This window comes from Saccopteryx leptura, unplaced genomic scaffold (genome assembly GCF_036850995.1).
Source record: "Saccopteryx leptura isolate mSacLep1 unplaced genomic scaffold, mSacLep1_pri_phased_curated manual_scaffold_23, whole genome shotgun sequence".
NCBI lineage: Eukaryota > Metazoa > Chordata > Mammalia > Chiroptera > Emballonuridae > Saccopteryx > Saccopteryx leptura.
Genome location: NW_027095705.1, coordinates 533,218 through 553,054, shown reverse-complemented (window position 1 = coordinate 553,054; position 19,837 = coordinate 533,218). Strand labels below are relative to the sequence as shown.

Here is a 19,837-nt window from a genome sequence, read left to right as displayed (position 1 = left end):
ATTCCAATTATATAAAAGCAAAATATAATTTAATGGAAATAGACTAGAAGTAAAATAACAAATAATATTAACGGTGATTATGTTTAAAACTATGAACAGCCTGAGCAGGCGGTTGCGCAGTGGATAGAGCATTTGACAGGGATGCCAAGGACCGAGGTTTGAGACCCCGAAGTCGCCAGCTTTAGCGCAGGCTCATCTGGTTTGAGCAAAAGCTCACCAGCTTGGACCCCAGGTCGCTGGCTCGAGCTGGGGATACTTGGTCTGCTGAAGGCCCGCAGTCAAGGCACATATGAGAAAGCAATCAATGAACAACTAAGATGTTGCAATGCTCAATTAAATACTAATGATTGATGCTTCTCATCTCTCCATTCCTGTCTGTCTGTCCCTCTCTATCCCTCTCTATGATCTCTGTCTCTCAAAAAAACAGACAAAAAAAAAACAACAACAACAACAACAAAAAAACACCTTTGTATAGGTAGGATATGAAGGTTTTTTCTATTTTTTATGGCATTTTGTGTTGGTAATTTTTCTATAATGAACATATATACACTTTATAATCAGAAAAAAATCAGTTTTTTATAAATGCTAAAAAATTTTAAGTATTTGTCTTTTCACAAAACATCTTTAGTTGACATTCTACAAATGACACCATCCAATAACGTCCCAATGTTTTCTTCTTGTGAAAAGTTTATATATCTATAAAAATAAAAGATAAAATATGCTAATTATCCATGCACTACTAAGTTTTATTATACAAACATATGTAAGTGAAATTTAATATCATTCAATTATTGGGATAATGGCATGAAATTACAAATGTGATGAAAATAATGCACAGTAGATGGTAATTGGTCACTTAGGCCTAAAGTGCCCTTTAAATTGTAGTTATGGTGGTAACTCTCTAAACAAAAAAATCAAATCTGTACCTGTTTAAAAAGCATGCATCTAGACATTAACTTCATACTTCATTTATTTATATTACAAATGTACACTGTAAGCTTGATATTTAATTCTCAGTTCAGGAGATGAACTGAGTGATATGGAAATAATCAAACTTCCAGATGCGGAGTTCAAAATAATGATTGTAAGGATGCTTAGGGATCTTAGAACAACAATGGATGGTCACTATGAACACCTAAATAAAGAAATAGCAAGTATAAAAAAAAATCAGTCGGAGATGACAAATACAATATCAGAAATAAAGACCACAATGGAAGGAATTAAAAACAGGATAGCTAGAGCAGAGGATCAAATCAGCGAATTAGAGGACAACTGGAATGAAGGCATGAAAACAGAGAAGAAAATAGAAAAGAGACTCAAAAAGTCAGAGGAAACCCTTAGAGAGCTCTGTGACAACATGAAGAGAAATAATATCCGCATCATAGGGGTTCCTGAAGAAGAAGAAAAAGAACAAGGAATAGAGATGTTGTTAAATCATATCAAAGCTGAAAACTTCCCTAAATTAATGCAAGAGAAACTCTCACAAGTCCAAGAAGCACAGAGGACTCCATTAAAGAGAAACCCAAAGAAACCTACACCAAGACACATCATAATTAAAATACCAAAGCTAAGCGATAAAGAGAAAATATTAAAAGCTGCAAAAGAAAAAAAAGTTATCACCTACAAAGGAGCCCCCATACGGATGACATCTGACTTCTCAACAGAAACACTTGAGGCCAGAAGGGAATGGCAAGAACTATTCAAAGTAATGCAAAACAAGAACCTACAACCAAGACTACTTTATCCAGCAAGGCTATCATTTAAAATTGAAGGAGAAATAAAAAGCTTCCCAGACAAAAAACAACTCAAGGAACTCATTACAACCAAACCAATGCTGCAGGAAATGTTAAGGGGCCTGTTGTAAACAGATCAAAGTGGAAAAAGAATATAGTCAAAAAGGAATACACCTTTAAAGAAGAAAATGGCAATAAACAACTACATATCAATAACCTTAAATGTAAATGGATTAAATGATCCAATCAAAAGACATAGGGTAGCTGCATGGATAAGAAAACAGGACTCAGTTCATTCTTAATTAGAGAATGCTTTTTATCAAATAAGTTTTTTCCTTTTTTATGTTTACTGAGGTGACAGTGGATAACAAAACCATACAGATTTCAGGTGTACAAATAATTCTCCAAGACAATACCCAAAATGTCTGTCCATCAACATTTATCCCAATCCCCTCCACATAAGCCTGCATCTTCCAATTTTGTGTATGTGATATTATTTATGAAATAATTTTTATTATATTAATCTTTCCTAAAAGTTAAAAAAAATAGCAGCATTGGTGACAACAGCATCACATTACTACTAGACCTCATTAATCACACTCTACAAATGTGGCCTTACTAACCTTTTTGTACCTGTAATATTTCTTATTTCCAGATGACTTTTCAGAGAAACTGGATGACCCTCTACTTGAGATATTAGGTCTACTTGAACTATTTGTTTTTTTCATCTTCAATGTATACTATCAGAACTGAGGTGTCATTTGCTGAGATACCAAATGTTTTCAAAGCTCATGAAAGCTAGGGAAATAAAAGACAAAAATCAGTAGTTTTATTTTAGAAGCACCTTCTAATTTGCTGTCTTCCAGGCTGGGGTTCTTATTTTCATATACTAAGGGTCTCTCTGCCTACTGTTTATATCTTAGAACTCCTTCCTAACATCCACCAGTTCACCTCTATTGCACTCTGCTCTAAGGGGCACCTCATTCCTATGGACTCAAGCTCAGACTTCCAGCATGGTGCACAAAGAACCCCTGCCTCTGGCCACAGAGCACCCTCAGCCATGTACTCCCGAGTCCCAGCCAGTCAGGATTATTTGGAGATCCCATCATCATTTCACACTTCTCTGCCTCTGCTCACACTCTGTTCTCTGCCTGGAGTGTCCTCATTCTTCAAAGTCCAGTTCAAATGTCACTCCCCACAGCACCCTCCTTACAGAATCAGTTGTTCTTCGCTGTTCCCAGAGATGTGAATTATTATTCCCATTAACCATTTATCATTATCAACTGAACTTCTATCTTGTTCATCTGCCTATCTCAGAAATACATTTGTTACCTCTCTTTCTGACACTGTCAGTGCAATAGGACAAACTCAATAGATGTTGATTAAATTAGTTTATTTAAAATGATATAAAAAACAAAACAGTAACTATCTGGTAATTTTTTCTTCCAGGACCTGAAGAATTCTATTAATATGCATTTTGTAACTATTTCAAATATCTATATTTTAAACTGTACTACACATTTCCAATTTTTTCTTTTGATGATATCTGTACCTAATGGTGTGAATAAAAGTAGATTAGAAATATGAAAACTTTATCAGCAAAGCTTATTTTTTATTTTCATGTACCACAGAAGAAATGTCTTTAGCTCAATAAGTCATTACTATCAGTATCTCAAGCACAAACTTCTTGTGCACTGAGTGTGTGAATAAGCATGTGATAAGGGCTGTTCTATGTACCAGGCAGGCTTCCATTATATGGAAAAGACATGGATTCTATCCTTAAAGAGATTAAAGGATGCATATGACAGCACAGAAATATCCCCATCTACAGTTTTATCAGTTTGATTTCAGTATCATTTAAAGAAATCTTTCTGTTCCCATTTACATAAAATTATCCACACTTAACTTAGAGAAACTTTTATCATATGTGTAGTGACTCCAAAGCTTATTTTTCTAATAAAGGCAGTGTTAAACTTCAACTCTCTGTCCAACCTCTCTTCACTATTATTCTGTTTTGTTATTAACAGTAGGCTTATGGGAATTTAGCCACCAACTCAACGCTGAAGAACTCACGCCTTATTATGACAAGGTCAAGAAAAGCAAAATGAGTAAAATCCATATTAATTACATTGTTATTTGGGGACAGGTTGAAAATAATTTCAGTAGGTAGAGCTCTCATCTTCATTTTTCCTAGTTTGTAGAGATGAACTGCTTTCTTTGTTGCCACTAGTATCTGAAATGGATCGATGATCTACTGAAGAGAACAAAGAGAATTAATTACACACAGATTTTGGGTACTCTGCAGATGCACACCTCATTCGATGGTAACTCCGCGGCCAGGCTGTTTTACCTCATCACAATTCCTATAAACTATACTTTCAAAACAGATTGCAACACCTGAGTTTCATAAAATCATAGAATTTTAAAGCTTCAAAACTCTTAAACAGTTAAAAATTTAAATGTAACATTTACCAAGGCCTACTATTATTAAAAAGATTATATTCTAAACATTTCATAATTGCAATGTCTTTTTAAAATCTTAAACCAACCCTATGAAATTTGTATTCTTATTCATCAGCAGTGGATGAGGTAATGGAGGTGATGGATCTCTGGGTATGAATGCCAGCTCTAACACTCACCAACAAGATAACTCGGGCAAATTTGTTAGTGTTTCATCTGTCAGATGCAGGTAATCAGCACGCACTCCATGGATTTCGGTGATCAGTACATCTAAAGCCCTTAGGATGATTGCGGGAACAGAGTAAACACTATACAAAGGTGGCTACCATCTGGGAAAAGTCATAATAATCAGCAGAGTGGTGATGAAGTCTGTGTAAGCTGACTCCACAGTGTGTGCTCTCGGCACCATGCAATGCCTTCTTTGCAGAGATGGGCACCTGTCATTCTGAAGCCAGGCCACTACCTTTCCTATTTCCTAGCATAGGGGCCTGACACTTCAGCTTCTATTCAGTTTAATTCAAGGCTTCCCAAGTCTGAATCCACTCCACAGCTTGGACAAAAGTCAAACCTTGTGAAAAATAACCTCATGAAAAACTAACATGTTCTGAAATGTCCCGAATCTCTCATCAATAGTACTTACCATTGTAGGGTTTATTAATGAACCATCAATAGAACCTTCCATGGCCTTTCACCTCGAGTCTCCAGCATTTTTCACATCTTTAAATAACAGAACAGTCACCCTGCATCCTGGAAAGAGGTTCAGCTGATGTGTTGACTGCATTTCATAGGTAAGCAGGATTTTAAGGCACACAACCAAAAACTGAAACACTTCTCTTGGTTAAGTTAACACTACGGTTTATAACAAAACATCCCTGTTAACAAATAAATGGAAATAAGTTTAATACTGGCACGACACAAATGTTATCTAGAAAAATTTATCCTCAAAGCACATTTGGCAGCTTCATGAGATATTATCTTTCTAACAGTGATGAGCTTCTGTAGCTTCCACTCCTTGGCAAAGGATCAAGGTTGCTGCCTGATCCCCAGTTGGACAGATGAGGCGAGCTCAGATACACCTCTGAGCAGCTTCCCTGTGCACAACAGTGAGAACACCAGAAATTCTTAGACTACATTTTACCTACAGTATTAACAAAACCGCACTTCCACTCCGACTTTTTACCTTTTGAGCTCATCATTTTACTTGTATTTTAGCATAACCTCCACACACATATAAAGGAAGAAAGTTACTTTACACCAAAGGTATGGCACGACCCAACGATCAGTATTTCACACATAGATTTTAGCACAGAGGGCAGACTATTAAAGAATCAATAATATTAGACTTAAAAGAAGCATAAGAGACAACTCAAATAACTAGAGAGACATAACTATAACCTTGGATGGAAAAACAAAGCACAGAAAAATTTGAATTCTAAAAAAATTTCAATCAAAGTCTTAATAAGTTTGAGTGAAGCACTTTGATAGGTTCATATAATCAATCGATTTCGATAGTTCCCTTTCTAGAACTCTTTCTCAGTAATCAATTAGAAATTGAGAATTTATGTAATAAGATATCCTTATTGTAACAGAAAAATATTGCAAAACTATTATCTAATAACAGGGGACAGTTTGTGTCTAAACAACCAGTGAAAACTGTAGTCTATTAAATGCTTGACCTGTGGTGGCACAGTGGATAATGCATCAACCTAGAACACAGAGGTTGCAAATTCAAAAGCCTGGGCTTGCCTGGTCCAGGCACAAACAAGAATTGATGCTTTCTGCTCATCCCCCTTCTTTCTCCCTACCTCCTTCTCTTTTCTAAAACATATTAATAAAGTCTTGAAGAAAAAAAACTGTAGTCTATTAAAGTAATTAAAGATTTGTCAAAACAGCAAAAAATAACATTAAATTAAAATATGATTGATGGCTTCTCGGCCATTTGGCTAAGATCAAGTGTAAAATATCTGATTGGAAAAGAAAACATAAATTGTGAAATAAATTGTGTGGTTTTGAAAGAAGATACACAGTCAACAAAAAAAACAAACCAGTGAAAATACAGTATATAAAAAAGTTATACCACACTTGGTGGAAAAACATCTGACGTTTTATGTTACGACCTGGAAAAAAAAATCTATAAATAATGTACTGGCATATACGAGTTCAATCTTATTGTCATAATAGTATCCAATCAAGAAAAAAGACACTGAAAGTAATGAATATACTCCAAATATATACTCAAAAGATACAGGCAAAAAAGAAAAACGTGAAGGAAACACCCAAAATATGGTCATCTTGGGTAGTAGAGTTATAGTCAATCTTTTACTGTCCTCTACAAAAAATGTTTGCGATTATGTTTCAAGTTTTCTTCAGAGACCACACATAATATATTGAGTATATATAATCGTGGAAGAAAAAAACTTTTTGTGCTTTTAATTTTCACATTGGGGGAAAGGGACCCTTAGAACACATGAAAAGTGTCTGGCATACAGTAGTTGTTTTATATAATTCACTCACTTAGGCTAGAAACTTAGAATCATTTCATTAAATCCATACAGTCTTGTCAAGTTTGCCTCTTAAATACCATTTTATCCAGTCCACTTCTCCCCTATACCCACTGGCACCCACGTAGACCACCATCTCTCATCTACAGCTTTGGCCTCCTAGGAGTGGTCGCCTCACAATACCTGCCCTCCGATCATCCAACCTCTACCCGGCAAAGTGAATCTTTCAAAATGTAAACCAACTCTTGCCCATGGGCCGCTCTTGTTATGAGTCCCCCCTCTACGTTAAGGCGTTCCAGATTCCGATACCTGGGCCTTCCTCCTCTTCTGCTGCCAAGCACACCTCTGCCTGACCCCGCTCTTCCGGCTGTGGCTGCCATGGGCTTCTCAGCTTCAAGTCACCGAACTTTCTCCCACACTCTGCCCTCTCTGGCAGGAAGTTGTCCAGACTCGATTCTTGCCTTCCTCCAACTCGCTGCTATGAGTCCATTTACCAGAGCACCCAGGGCCCCGAGGGCGGTCCCTATTATATGGGCTCCTTAGCCCCTGTCACAACGTGACATGAGCGTCCAGTCCTAGGGGAAGCTTCCGTGCTGCCCTCCCAGGGCCTGGCCTCGGGAGGCGCTGGATCAACAAGAGTGGAGGGAACGCCAGGCGTCGTCCCTGACACCCCGGTTTCAGAAGCTTTATATTGCTCCTCCCGCTCACCCACCTCCAGCACTCCTCCTTCCCGCCTGGCTTGGCTGCTCTAGCGCTGGTAGGAGTCACCGCCTCTTACCCTTTCCACCCGAAAGACCTTCCTCTCAAAAACAAAGACTTCAACTTCCGGAAGCTCGGTCGCTGCGGCGCCCTGTACCGCAGTCCGCACCTACTATCAGGATTCCCACGAGGGAAAGTTCCGGACCTCAGTCCACCAGCCCGTCTTCTGCAGATACCTGATCCTTAGCTTGAGGCCCGTCAGCAGACGCAAAGGAGAGCCTAGGTTCCCTCAGACACTTCCATGACCAGAGCTGAAAGGATTCTTGGATCGGAAGCTGAGGTCTGGGTGCAAGTGTTAGCCTTGCCCCTTACCTTTGTTGCGATTTTGCAGGAAGACCCCAGTTCATGCCTGCGCAAATATTGGCCAGGATGACTTCTACAGGTATCTAGGTTGAAATTCAAGTTCTTTTGGGAGGTAGGCGGGACTCAGTGTCCTTGCTCTCAGTTGGGTCTTTATAAAAGGATCCGCTACAGAGAACCGCACTCAGAATTTGCTCTGGGTAAGAAGAGACTTGTGACTACATTAATGAAATCATCCTGAGTCTGTCAGCTCCAGGAGAGGGGTAATCCCCTAAATTTAAGGCTGTATTATCCAATTAAATACAGCATTCCAGGCAACAAAGGGAATTTAAAGAGACTAAAGACACATAAGGCCTTAGCGTATTTAAGGACTTGCAAAAAGAAACATGTGACTAGAACACGGTATGAATACATTTAATTGGAAAAACTATTCTGGCAAAAGTTTGGTATGTAGATTATATAAAGAACTCCTAGAATGCATTAAAAATAAAATAAAATAAAGAAACAACCTAATTCAGAATGTGTCAAGCCCTAGCTGGTTTGCTCAAACAGCGCATCCCCCGTAACTGCCAAGGTTGCATATGACATCCTGGTCAAGGCACATACAGGAAGCAAATGAACACACAAATAAGTAGAAAACAAACTGAATGTTTCTCTTTCTCTCTCTCTCAGTCTAAAATCAGTCAATAAAATATACATATAAACAAATTTCAAAAAAACGATTGGGTGACATTTGAACAGACAATTCAACGAAAGATATATAAAAGGGCAATAAACACATGAAAAGATGCCGATCATGCCTGACCAGGCTGTAGTGCAGAGGATAGAGTGTGGGACTTGGAAGCAGAAGATCCAGGTTCAAAACCCCAAGGTCACCAGCTTGAGCGCAGGCTCATCCGGCCTGAGCACAGGCTCACTGGCTTGAGAAAGGGTCACTTGCTCTACTATAGCCCCCAGTCATGGTACATATGAGAAAGCAATCAATGAAAAAGAAAAAGAGCCACAAAGAAGAACTGATACTTGTCATCTCTCTCCCTTCCTGTCTCTCTGTCCATATCTGTCCTTCTCTTTGTCTTTCTCTGTCTCTGTCTCACATACAAAAAATTATGCTGATCGTCATTAGTTTCAGAAAAATGCAAATTCCAAAAACCAATGGGATACTACTATACACCCATATGATAACTTTTTTAAAAAAGAAAGACTTTAAAATCATGTTACTGTATGATCCCAACTTTACAAAACTCTCAAAATTACTAATTTATTCTAGAATGAATAAAAGCAAATCAGTACTTGTTAGGAAAGGGGGAGTGGGAGACAGTGACAGAAAAGGACCCCATGGCAATCTCTTCATTGAAACCAATATTATGTATCTTGTTATTCTGTTATTGGGGAGTATGAATTTGTTGAAAAATATCAAATCATGTACTTTACTATTTACTTGTGTTTTTTTTTTTAGGTGAGAAGATGGGAGATAGTGAGGCAGATTCCTGCATGCTCTGCGACGGCGATTCACCTGGCCAACCACATCCAGGGGGATACTCGAGTACTGATTAGTACCTGAGGCTGATGTGCTCCAACAGAGCTCTCCTCAATGCCCAGGGATATGCTCAAGTACTCGAGCCACTGGCTGTGGGAGGGAAGAAGGGAGAGAAAAATGGGAGAAGGGGCAGAGGGAGGGAAGGGAGAAGCAGATGGTCACTTCTCCTGTGTGCCCTGACAGGGAGTTAAACCTAGAAACTCCATACACCAGGCTGATGCTCTATCCACTGAGATTCCGGCCATGGCCAAACTATTAATTTTAAAAGTACATTTTACAGACTGAATTATATATCCATTAAATATAATCTATTTCATAAACTGGATTAAAAACAGACATTAAAAACATTCTCTCAGTTCATAGCAGCTTGTTCATAAGTGCCAAAGCTGGAAGCAGCCCAAATATTCATCAAATAAATAGATAAACATGCCCTGGCCCAGGAGCTCAGTTGATCCCAACCTGCACAGCTTGTGGGTTTAAAGTTAAGTGAGGGCACATATTTATACAAGAGTTGACCAATGAATGCATAAATAAGTATAACAACACTGTTTATCTTGTTCTAAAAATTAATACATAAAACTCAAAGAAAACGTAAATGTATAAATAAATTGTAGGTCCATAAAATGGACTTCAACTTGACAATAAAAAGGATCAACTGTTGCTAAATACAATAATAGAGAAGAATTTCAAAATATGAAATATGCTGATTAGAAAAGGCCAGAGATAAAAATAGTGCATGCTGTGTGGTTCACTATAAATCTATTCTATAGAGACACAAAACAGATCAGTGGTTACTTGGGTAATAGGTCTGGAGTGGAAAAGGGGAATACTTGGGGAGAGGGGTAAATAGTATCTTTGTAAATGTCAGTAACCGCTGCCTGACCTGTGGTGGTGCAGTGGATAAAGCATTGACCTGGAATGCTGATGTCGCTTGTTCAAAACCTTGGGCTTGCCTGGTCAAGGCACATATGACAAGCAATCAATAATCAAAATGGGTGAAGCAACTATGGGTTGATGCTTCTCATTCTCCCCCCACACCATGTAAAATCAATAAACAAAATCTTTAAAAAAACAGTCAAAGTCAGTAACTGAAAATAATCCAATCCTTCAACTGGTAAATGGATAAAAAAGTAGTGATATAACCAAGTGCTTACATTCACATTCATTGTATAGTGCATATAAATATTTATTTGTAAAATTATGAATATTTTCTCTTTTATATTAAACCCCATACTGCACATAGTCTACAGTATGTGCCTCAGACCAGCACAGCTTGTAATTCCGAGTACTAGGGAGAATGGTGCAGAATTATAAAAATTGACTTATTGAGAAAAAAGGATGGGATCAGGAGGCCTCTTCAATGCTGATGGCAATATACGAGTGCCCCGTAACCCAGTTTGCTTTATTAGATAGCCGTATGCAAATAAGGAAGTCTTTGATTCAAAGTTACACATCTGAGGCAAAAACAGGAACTCTCCCAAGGATTAAACAGGAATCCTTCTACCACCCATGTTGGAAGTCAACCAACATTAGAAGAAAGAGAGAAATGGCATATAAATAGCTTGCAGCAACTTAAGCAAGCAAGAGAAGTGGGTGCAAATATTCAGCATCATAGCCAATATGGAGGTGGAAGGGGGAGAACTTAGCCTTTTGCTAAGCCTCGAATTTACAAAGGCTTTTTGCCACTTATAGTCTACAACAGTATGGCTACAAATATTTTATAATTTTCCCAATCAATTTAAGTGTACATCCATTCTATTGTTTTTAATGGTAACATAGTATCCCATTAATAAGCACCAAAATTTATAGAATCAGTCCATTATTTTTATTTTTCCTACTAGTCCATTATTGATGGACTTATAATTGTTTTCAGTTTTTTTTGTGTTGGTCTTCTGTTACAGATAGGCTGCAATGTAACATCCCTAAACAGTATACAAGTATATCTAAAGTCCTGGAAGTAGAATTTCTGGAATGAAGGATACACAAACTAAACATTTTGAAAAATAAGCACTATTACCCTTTAAACATATTGTTGTTTAAAGGGTAATAATGTGTTTAAACACTTCCACACACAATGAACTTTTTATTTGGTTCCTATCATGTGTCAGGTAGTATGCATTTAGATTTTAGAAATACCAAACAGTAATTGAGGCAATGGTGGATATCAGGTCTAAGATTTCCACAGAGTATCAGGCAGAGGGAAAATCAATTAATTTTGCTATGATTGAAACAGCAAAGGACTGCAAGTCATACATTGGTCCAAAGGCAGAATAAAATACCAAATTTCAGGTTAAAATGTACATAATTATAATAGCAAATGCGTTTAGTCTTTTTAATTTTTAGTTTCAAATTTCTGAATGTATCATGTGCACATGGTTAATAATAATCTCCATAAACATTTCAGATCAGGGTAAATTGAGGGCCATAAATGTCAATTATTGAATAAATAAATGAATGAATAAATGGGCCAAAAGACTATTTTTAACCCTCCTGCAACAATAATATTCTAACCAAGTTTATATCCATAAGCATTTGCAATTCTGAAAACTTCCATGTATTTAAAAATGAGTTAATATTAGTAAATTGCTATTTAGAAAAAAAAATCTAATTTAGGACAGTACAATTTGAAAACTTACAACTAGTCTATTCAAATTTGGGCCTAAATCATAAAATAGTCTTTTGGAATTTAGGCATGTAATGGTGAAAAAATACTATTGGTACGAATATCTGTAGACATAAAAACAAATACAAAATGTGAAATAAACCTATCTGAAACTAGAAAAACAGCATTGGTCTTATACTTCTAATTTTCTAAAAGACACAGCTTGAGATGGGAAAAAACTAAGTTATAGTTGACACAAGAAAATCTCTTCTAGGCAAAATAGGGTTTCCAGAAAGTATGAGAATTAGCAAAAAGTGGGCCTTTGGATGGGAGTAAATCCAACATGAGGTAATATAATGCCTTAATAGATATATAGTACACTGGACAAAAAAAATAAGAGCAAGGAATTTTGAATTTTTGAAGCTCCAAACAGCTAAGTAGTTGCCACTCTAAAATCTAGCAGTATCTGGTAGGGCTCCATGTACCAACCATATAGGGGGTCCAGTGATTCCAGTCTTTAATGATTCAAAAGTGAGAGTAACAAATAGTCCAGAGGTAGAGTGACTAGGTATGTTTCATCAAGACAAATCCTAGTTATTATCCCTCTGGATAAAAAATGCAGGTAGTTGGTCCATGGGATAAGACAATACCCTACCTGTACAAAGAATGCTGGCTTGAGGTCAGGGTAGAGCTTTGATTCTAAGTTTCAGTGTGTTGGACTAAACTTCTTTAGGTTCCTCCTCTGGCATTTAATATTTTTGTAGAGGTTAAGATGATGGTGAGCCAGCAAGCTAAAGTTAAATGGCTGGAAGTATAGAGAGAAAACAGCTATGAAGACGGTGGGCCAGAAAATCCTAATTAAGTGTTTGTCTAATAGAATTCAATGCTGGAACTGAGTATTTTAACATGTAAACATTTTATTGCTCCCACACTTTATGTTACCACATTTACGCCAATCTTACACCACCCATCCTAAGTTGCAGTAGCTATGGAGTCCCTTGATTTCTGAGGGAACACATTAAGAAGACAGTGGAATGGCTTGTAGATATTAAGCACAGATTTTTAACCTCACATTACAAACTGGTATCGTGGAACCTGGCATGAAGCTAAGAAGAAAAATTTTTTAAAAACTTGTAAGTTTAAGCTATATCTCTACGCTGCAACACCCTCACAATTTCTCATATCAGCATCATACATCATCTTTGAAAGGACTCATGTATTATAATAGGAAAAGTAGGTCTATAGATGAAGTATGTTTCTTTGAAGATCCCATCAATGAGTTCTGTGAGATCTTGGCACTTATATCATAATCTTCCCAATCACTGGTACTAAAAATGACCCCAAGGAGATTGATCTAGGTTTCCCTCAAAGCTTCCAGTAAAGAAAAATTACAAGTGCCCTAGCCAATGGCAAAGCGGAAATGGCACTGTCCTAGAGTGTTGTTTCTGGTCACGAGATCAAGCCCTGAAGGTGCTAGTTCTGAAAAAAATGATTTGATGCTTCTCGTTCGCTCTGTCTTGAAAACAAACAAAAACAAAGAAAAATGACCTAGATCCACAAATTTCTTCCCCAAAACCAACTTATTCTATATATGGGGGTGAGGGGAACTACAAAAGTAGGTTTACAGCTGTTAGTATTCAAAATAGAGTTTATTCATCTATTATTAATAACTGTACTCTTTTTTATGCAAATAACATATACCTACTTTGCCCCACCCCATATAAGTCAATAGCAACCCAGTTCTCACTCACACTCACAACAGTGGTTAGTAAAAAAAGGATTGAACACAGGAAAGAAAAACAGAGGCAATCCAGGCCATGCCTGGCTAACTGCACACATCTGTTCTTGTGCTTGGGCGCACAATGTAACACTACAATGGCTGATTCTCCACAACATCCATCAGGTCAAGTTAGTCCATGATCCTTCTAAGTCAAATCATCAAGAAAAAAGCATGCAGATCTGACTGGTTGTCACAGAGGATAGAGCACCAACCTGGGACACTAAGGACCTATGTTTGAAATCCCAAGGTCACCAGTTTGAGCCTGGAGTAACTGGATTGAGCATGGGATCATAGACTTGCGCCATGGTCACAGGCTTGAACCCAAAAGTTGTTGGTTTGAATGCAAATGGTGCTGGCTTGAGCCCAAAGACACTGGTTTGAGCAAGGGGCCACTGACTTGGCTGGAGCCTTAGAGTAAAGGCACATGTGAGAAAGCAATCAATTATCAACTAAGGTGCAACAACTATGAGCTGAGCCTTCTGTTCTCTCTCCCTTCCTGTTTGTCTCTGTCTTCTCTCTTATAAAAAAACAAACAAACCAAAAAAAACCTTTTTTAAATTTAAAAAATAAATCTACATGTATCTTTTTCTCCTGTCCACCTTCATCTTCCCTGTTCCTATTCCTCATGAATGTCCTTGTCTTTGTCTAAGTATTCTCTTCTTTCTACCAGGCCAGGCACCAGCATGGCTGACTGAGAACCCTAGAGGCATAAAGTTCTACAGCGCCTGTTGGCTAGAGGGCAGGAGACTACAGTAGCTGCCACACAGGATGGAGTTTAGGTGAGAAGGAGAAAAGCAAATCTCCTGAATGCCTCACATGTATGAGATAGCAAAATGGCAGGGTGACTACATAACCCAAGGAACCAGATGTAGAGAATTACGGGCAGCGGAACTGCAACCAAAGGCTGCAGGAGGAAAGCCTTGTCATCAGCTGCCCTCCTGCACTTTGGTACTGTGTTTGCTCTGTTTGTGTGTGTGACAGAGACAGAGAGAGGGACAATAGGGACAGACAGAAAAGAAGAAGAGAGATGAGAAGCATCAACTTGTAATTGTGACACTTTAGTTGTTCACTGATTGCTTTCTCATATGTGCCTTTACTCTGGGGCTCCAGCCAAGCCAGTGAGCCCGTGCTGAAGCCAGCGACCTTGGGCTCAATTTGCTGAGCCTAGCTCAAACCAGATGAGCTCGTGCTCAAGCCGGCGACCTCTGGATTTCAAACCTGGGTCCTCTGAGTCCCAGTTTGATGCTCTATTCACTGCTCCATCTCCTGGTCAGGCTGTTATTTATTTTAATAAGCAAAGTCCATTAGTGGAAGCACTGGACACTGAAAATAAGACTTGCTGCTGGAAGCTGACAGGAAGCAACATCCCTGAGTGTAAGAATGCACGATCAAAGCTGGTCTCAGAAACAATGCCTAAATGAAGAAGAAGAAAAAGGTGAGCAGGAGGCAGATGCAAGACCAGCCCAGCCCAAGAAAGGGAGAATCAAGAACAAACTAAAAGAGCCTAGGACCACATCATTCTCCACAAAACACACTCATCAAACTTCAGTTGATTTTAAGAAATTGACAAAAAATCTCCTGAATCCAATTTCTTTGCTCCTCAAATGTTGCTGCAAATTCACTAGAGATGGACTGACGTCATTTCAGGACAAATGTAATTGTGCAAACTAGATGTCCCATTTTTTTCTAAAGATATTAATAATATATATAATGATAAAGATATATTTTAGACACTATATTATAGAGTTTATAATTAATTACTAGTTAATTATGTTAATGAGTGTCATTATGAGACTATTTCCCTAACATAAGAGCCTGGGGAACATGAGATAATCACAGGTTGAGATAAATCGTCTTGTTGACGATCATGTCACACTCCAGAGCTCAGCCATAAAGGTGTTGGTTTAGTTCCCCTACCACACCCTCTGTGCAATCCTGTTCTCTTGTTGGCAATCTGACCAACATATTGGCTCTCTCAGCCCTTTCAACTTTACTGACTGCTTTGTGACATCATTCTCCACCAAACCTATCACCACCTGTGAGAATCATGGGGCTTCCATGGATGTGTAAATACATTTGGATCATTGCAACTGGCCAGTGACCATTAACCAGTGACTAGTGAACAGTGGTCATTGTCACCAGTAACCTTTGTACTGGACACATGTCCCCTTTGGCTCTAGCCAGTCAGACATCTAGTATTGTCTTCTCATCCAATGAATCTATTACTGATATATTGACCTCTTCTTTAATCATGTCAGGTAAGGAAAAAGACTTTCTAATGTTTTATTAGATATTTCCCCCCTAAATTAGCAGTAGAGCCAAAAATAGCAGAGAAAAATGATGGAAAGTATTGATCTAGAAATTGGAAAAACTGATTTCAGTTTTAATTTTGACATTTACTGGCTATGTGACAATGGACAAGTCAGTGACTCTCACAAAATATGTTTTCCCTCATCTATTTAATAAATCACCATGTTGGATTGGTTGTTCTCGCTAATCCCTAACTTTTCTATCAAAGCGTCTTAAAAGAGCACTTATGTAGAAAATGAAATCAACACTTCTTGACATGTTTTAAGAGAAGCAGAGAGAAAACTGGCATGGTGGAGAAAAGTAGCACTATATATCCCAGATGTCTCATGTGTAATCGTCTCCCATGATTAATGTTTCAATGTCAGTATTTTCAGTGTAGTGTTGTTCAAACTATAATATTTACCTGATTTTGGAGTCTTCTTTTCAAACTAGGTGAGAACAGAAAACAGGGAGAGAAGATGGAGAGTAATGGGCTATAGGGAGACAAGTATTTAAATGTAAGAAACTTGAGGTTTGTGTTCATCAGCACAGGCCAATGGTCACCAGGAGGGAGGGGAAGCAGAAGAATGAAGGAGGGGAAGCTGAACAGATGAAGAAGAGAGCTTGGAGGAGCTCTCAGGAGCCAAAAACGTGGTTGGAATGGAATGTGGAGGGGAATCAAAGATTTTCAATAGTAGCAGAAGAAGAGTATACAGTCTAATTCTCAGTGGATGGCAAAATTAAGTTGACTTTAGCAAATGCTTATGTGACTAGACTAGGAGGGAAAGTAAGACCAAAATAGGGTATCACTAGGAAACGCAATTTTCAAAAAAATTATTCAGCTGTCCTTGTCTATAACTCTTTGAACACACATGGCCCTTGACAGTTTTGAACAGAAACATTTAAAAAATATTTTTAGAAAAGATGTTTCCTATAAACAGGAAACTCAGAAAGCTGGATATCTAGGGGTTGGAGGAAACAGAAGATTGTGTTGCACTTCATGTCTTTTTTTAATTGATGTTGATGCTTTGTCTATTAAAATAAAATTGAGATTTTTGTTAACAATGATATGTCCTAACTTGAATAAGAAAGAGTAATTCCTGTGTCTGATAAAGATGTTCCATGTCAAAGCTGCTGTTCATCCTCACAGTTATTGTCTTCCTAATGCACACAGCACACTGATAAAGTCACCACCTCTTTGTAGATCTCAGTTCCCTAAGAAGAAAATGAAAATATCAAGTTCCACATTTCTGAGTTTATTTATCTAAAACCAATTCTGTGGAGACTCTCGGGAATTCCTTAATTAAGTTTCCTTAAAATTGGATTCTCGCACTACTTGGTTTTTTAGGTTTTCGGTATGACAGTTTCCAGGATGTTGAAGATGATTAAAGTCTATATTTTAAGATAACCACAAAAACCATCATTATACTTTTTAATAGTTCTTTTCTGTTCGTTCTGTGTTTATGTTAATTGAAAAACATATTTCTATTAGACTTCTTTTATTAGTTGCCAGATAATATTCATAAAAGCATGAATGATTGCAATAATGAAATTCCTTTACACTTAACTTACCTATTCTCTGTTTTATACCACGTTTTACTGAAATATTTGTCTAAAACAAGGGTACTCAACCTTTTTATACCTACTGACCACTTTTCTATTTCTGTTAGTAGTAAAATTTTCTAACCGCCCACTGGTTCCACAGCAATGGTGATTTATAAAATAAGGAAATAACTTTACTTTATAAAATTTATAAAGCAGAGTTACAGCAAGTTGAAGCATATTACAATAATTACTTACTAAGTACTTTATGTCGGATTTTTACTACGTTTGCCATAATAAATCTTTATAAAACAACTTACTATATAGTTAAATGTATCTTTTTATTTATACTTTGGTTGCTCTGCTACCGCCCACCATAAAAGCAGGAACGCCCACTAGTGGGCGGTAGGGTCCAGGTTGACTACCACTGGTCTACACACATTGGGGCTGCCTACACACCCCCATTTACTGCATTTCACTACTTGTTGTGCATATTTTACTGAATACCTTCTCTGTTCATATGTACTCTTACGTGCCCCTGTTGGCTGATTTTTGGTTTATAGTATTCACTAAAATAAAATACCTATATTCAATTTTAAAGTGTTATATGTATAAAACAGAACTTAAATTATTAGTGAATTATTGTTCTTTGGTGCTTGCTGCATGCCTGAGCTCTCATTGATATCTATGTTTTTATTTCCAGTTCTGTGATTTTTTCATGATTTTTCTTTGTCTTTCCAGTACTTATAATATCTCCACCTGTATAAAATTAGATGTAACTTATCACTTATTGATGTTTGAATTATTAATGTTATTATAACCATTTGATAGATGAGAAGCCACAGCTCAGAGAGTTTATATAACACTTTCTTTCTAAATTCACTTCTTGGGCCTAAGCAAGGAGTGGCACAGTGGATATAGCATCAGCCAGGGATACTGAGGAACCAGGTTAAATATTCCGGGATCTCTGGATTCAGCATAGGCTCACCACCTTGAGTGTGTGGTAGCCAGATAGAGTGTGGGGTCATAGATTTGACCCTATGGTTGCTGGCATGAGCTCAAAGGTCACTGGCTTAGAGCCCGGGTTCACTGGTTGAGGGAAAGCAAAGATTTTCAATTGTAGCAGAAGAAGAGTGTAGGGTCTAATGCTCAGTGGATGGCACAATTAAGTTGATTTTAGCAAATGCTTATGTGACTAGACTAGGAGGGAAAGTAAGACCAAAATAGAGTATCACTAGGAATCACATGCTGGCTTGACCAAGGAGTCGCTGGCTCAGCTGGAACACCTGTGGTCAAGGCATGTATGAGAAAGCAGTCAATGAACAACTAAAAAGCTGCAACACAGAATTGATATTTCTCATCTCCCTTCCTGTAAGTTTGTCCCTCTCTCACTCTTTCTCTCATTACAAAAATAAAATAATAAAGTTGAATTAAAATAAAACAAATGCACTTCTGGAGAACCTCAGTCTCAGATAGTCATTTGAAGTAGGGACAGAAACTAAACTCTAAGAGAAGAAGAATAACTATTTAAATTTAAAAATTAAACTCAGCTATATGTGAATTCTAGCAAATAGCATGTGCACTGTTCAGGCAAAACAAAAAGCTGAAGCTGCATTTTTTTCTAAGGGACAAAAAGCACCTGTATTAGAAGTTTTATTGCACTCAGATTTTGTCTCAGAGCAGAGTCCTGGCAGGAAAGTCAAATCCTTAGGTTATAGAACCTGGTGGTAACACTAACATAGTGAAAGAATATGAACAAGTCTATTTGACCTCTCTGCTCTAAATTTCCTCACTCATACGATGACAGTGTTAAAACAGAGACTCTCTGCAACTGCTGGTTCTAAAATTTTTTGATTCTAGGAAAGAACAGACACATCAATACAAGTGCAGGGTCAAGGCAAAGACAGAACAGGCAGTGAGCACTTGCATCTGGTCTATGGGACACTGTGGATACCAAAACACTTGGGTATTTTGCACATTTCTGCCCACTTTGGGAGCACAGGCAGTTAATACAGAAAAGCAGCAATGTGTGTCATCACTCAGAGCCATCATAAACTTTTTGAGCTTTGCTATCTCAGGGATGACTGTGATTAGAGTTTTTCTGATAGCACCAACCTTAAGATAAAGCCATTCCTCAAACATAGTGAGAGTTTTTGGATCTCACTGATTTTTTCCCCCATTACCCTCTTGTTTCCTATAGAGAATGGCCAATTTTGAGGTCCATTATCTGGAACATAAAATTCTCTGTCAAGTGTTCATCTTCGTGTAGGAAAGTGAAGAATTAAAGGGATCCCACTTGAGAATGCTAGCCTTGTAAAATACTTTAAAAATCAT

The 19,837-nt window shown here is 37.8% G+C and overlaps 1 pseudogene; it reads right to left on the bottom strand.

Annotated features, from left to right (window-relative positions):
- Nucleotides 1-611: 611 nt before the first annotated feature.
- On the bottom strand, nt 612-7,360 carry LOC136386948 (EKC/KEOPS complex subunit TPRKB-like; annotated as a pseudogene).
- Nucleotides 7,361-19,837: the final 12,477 nt, after the last annotated feature.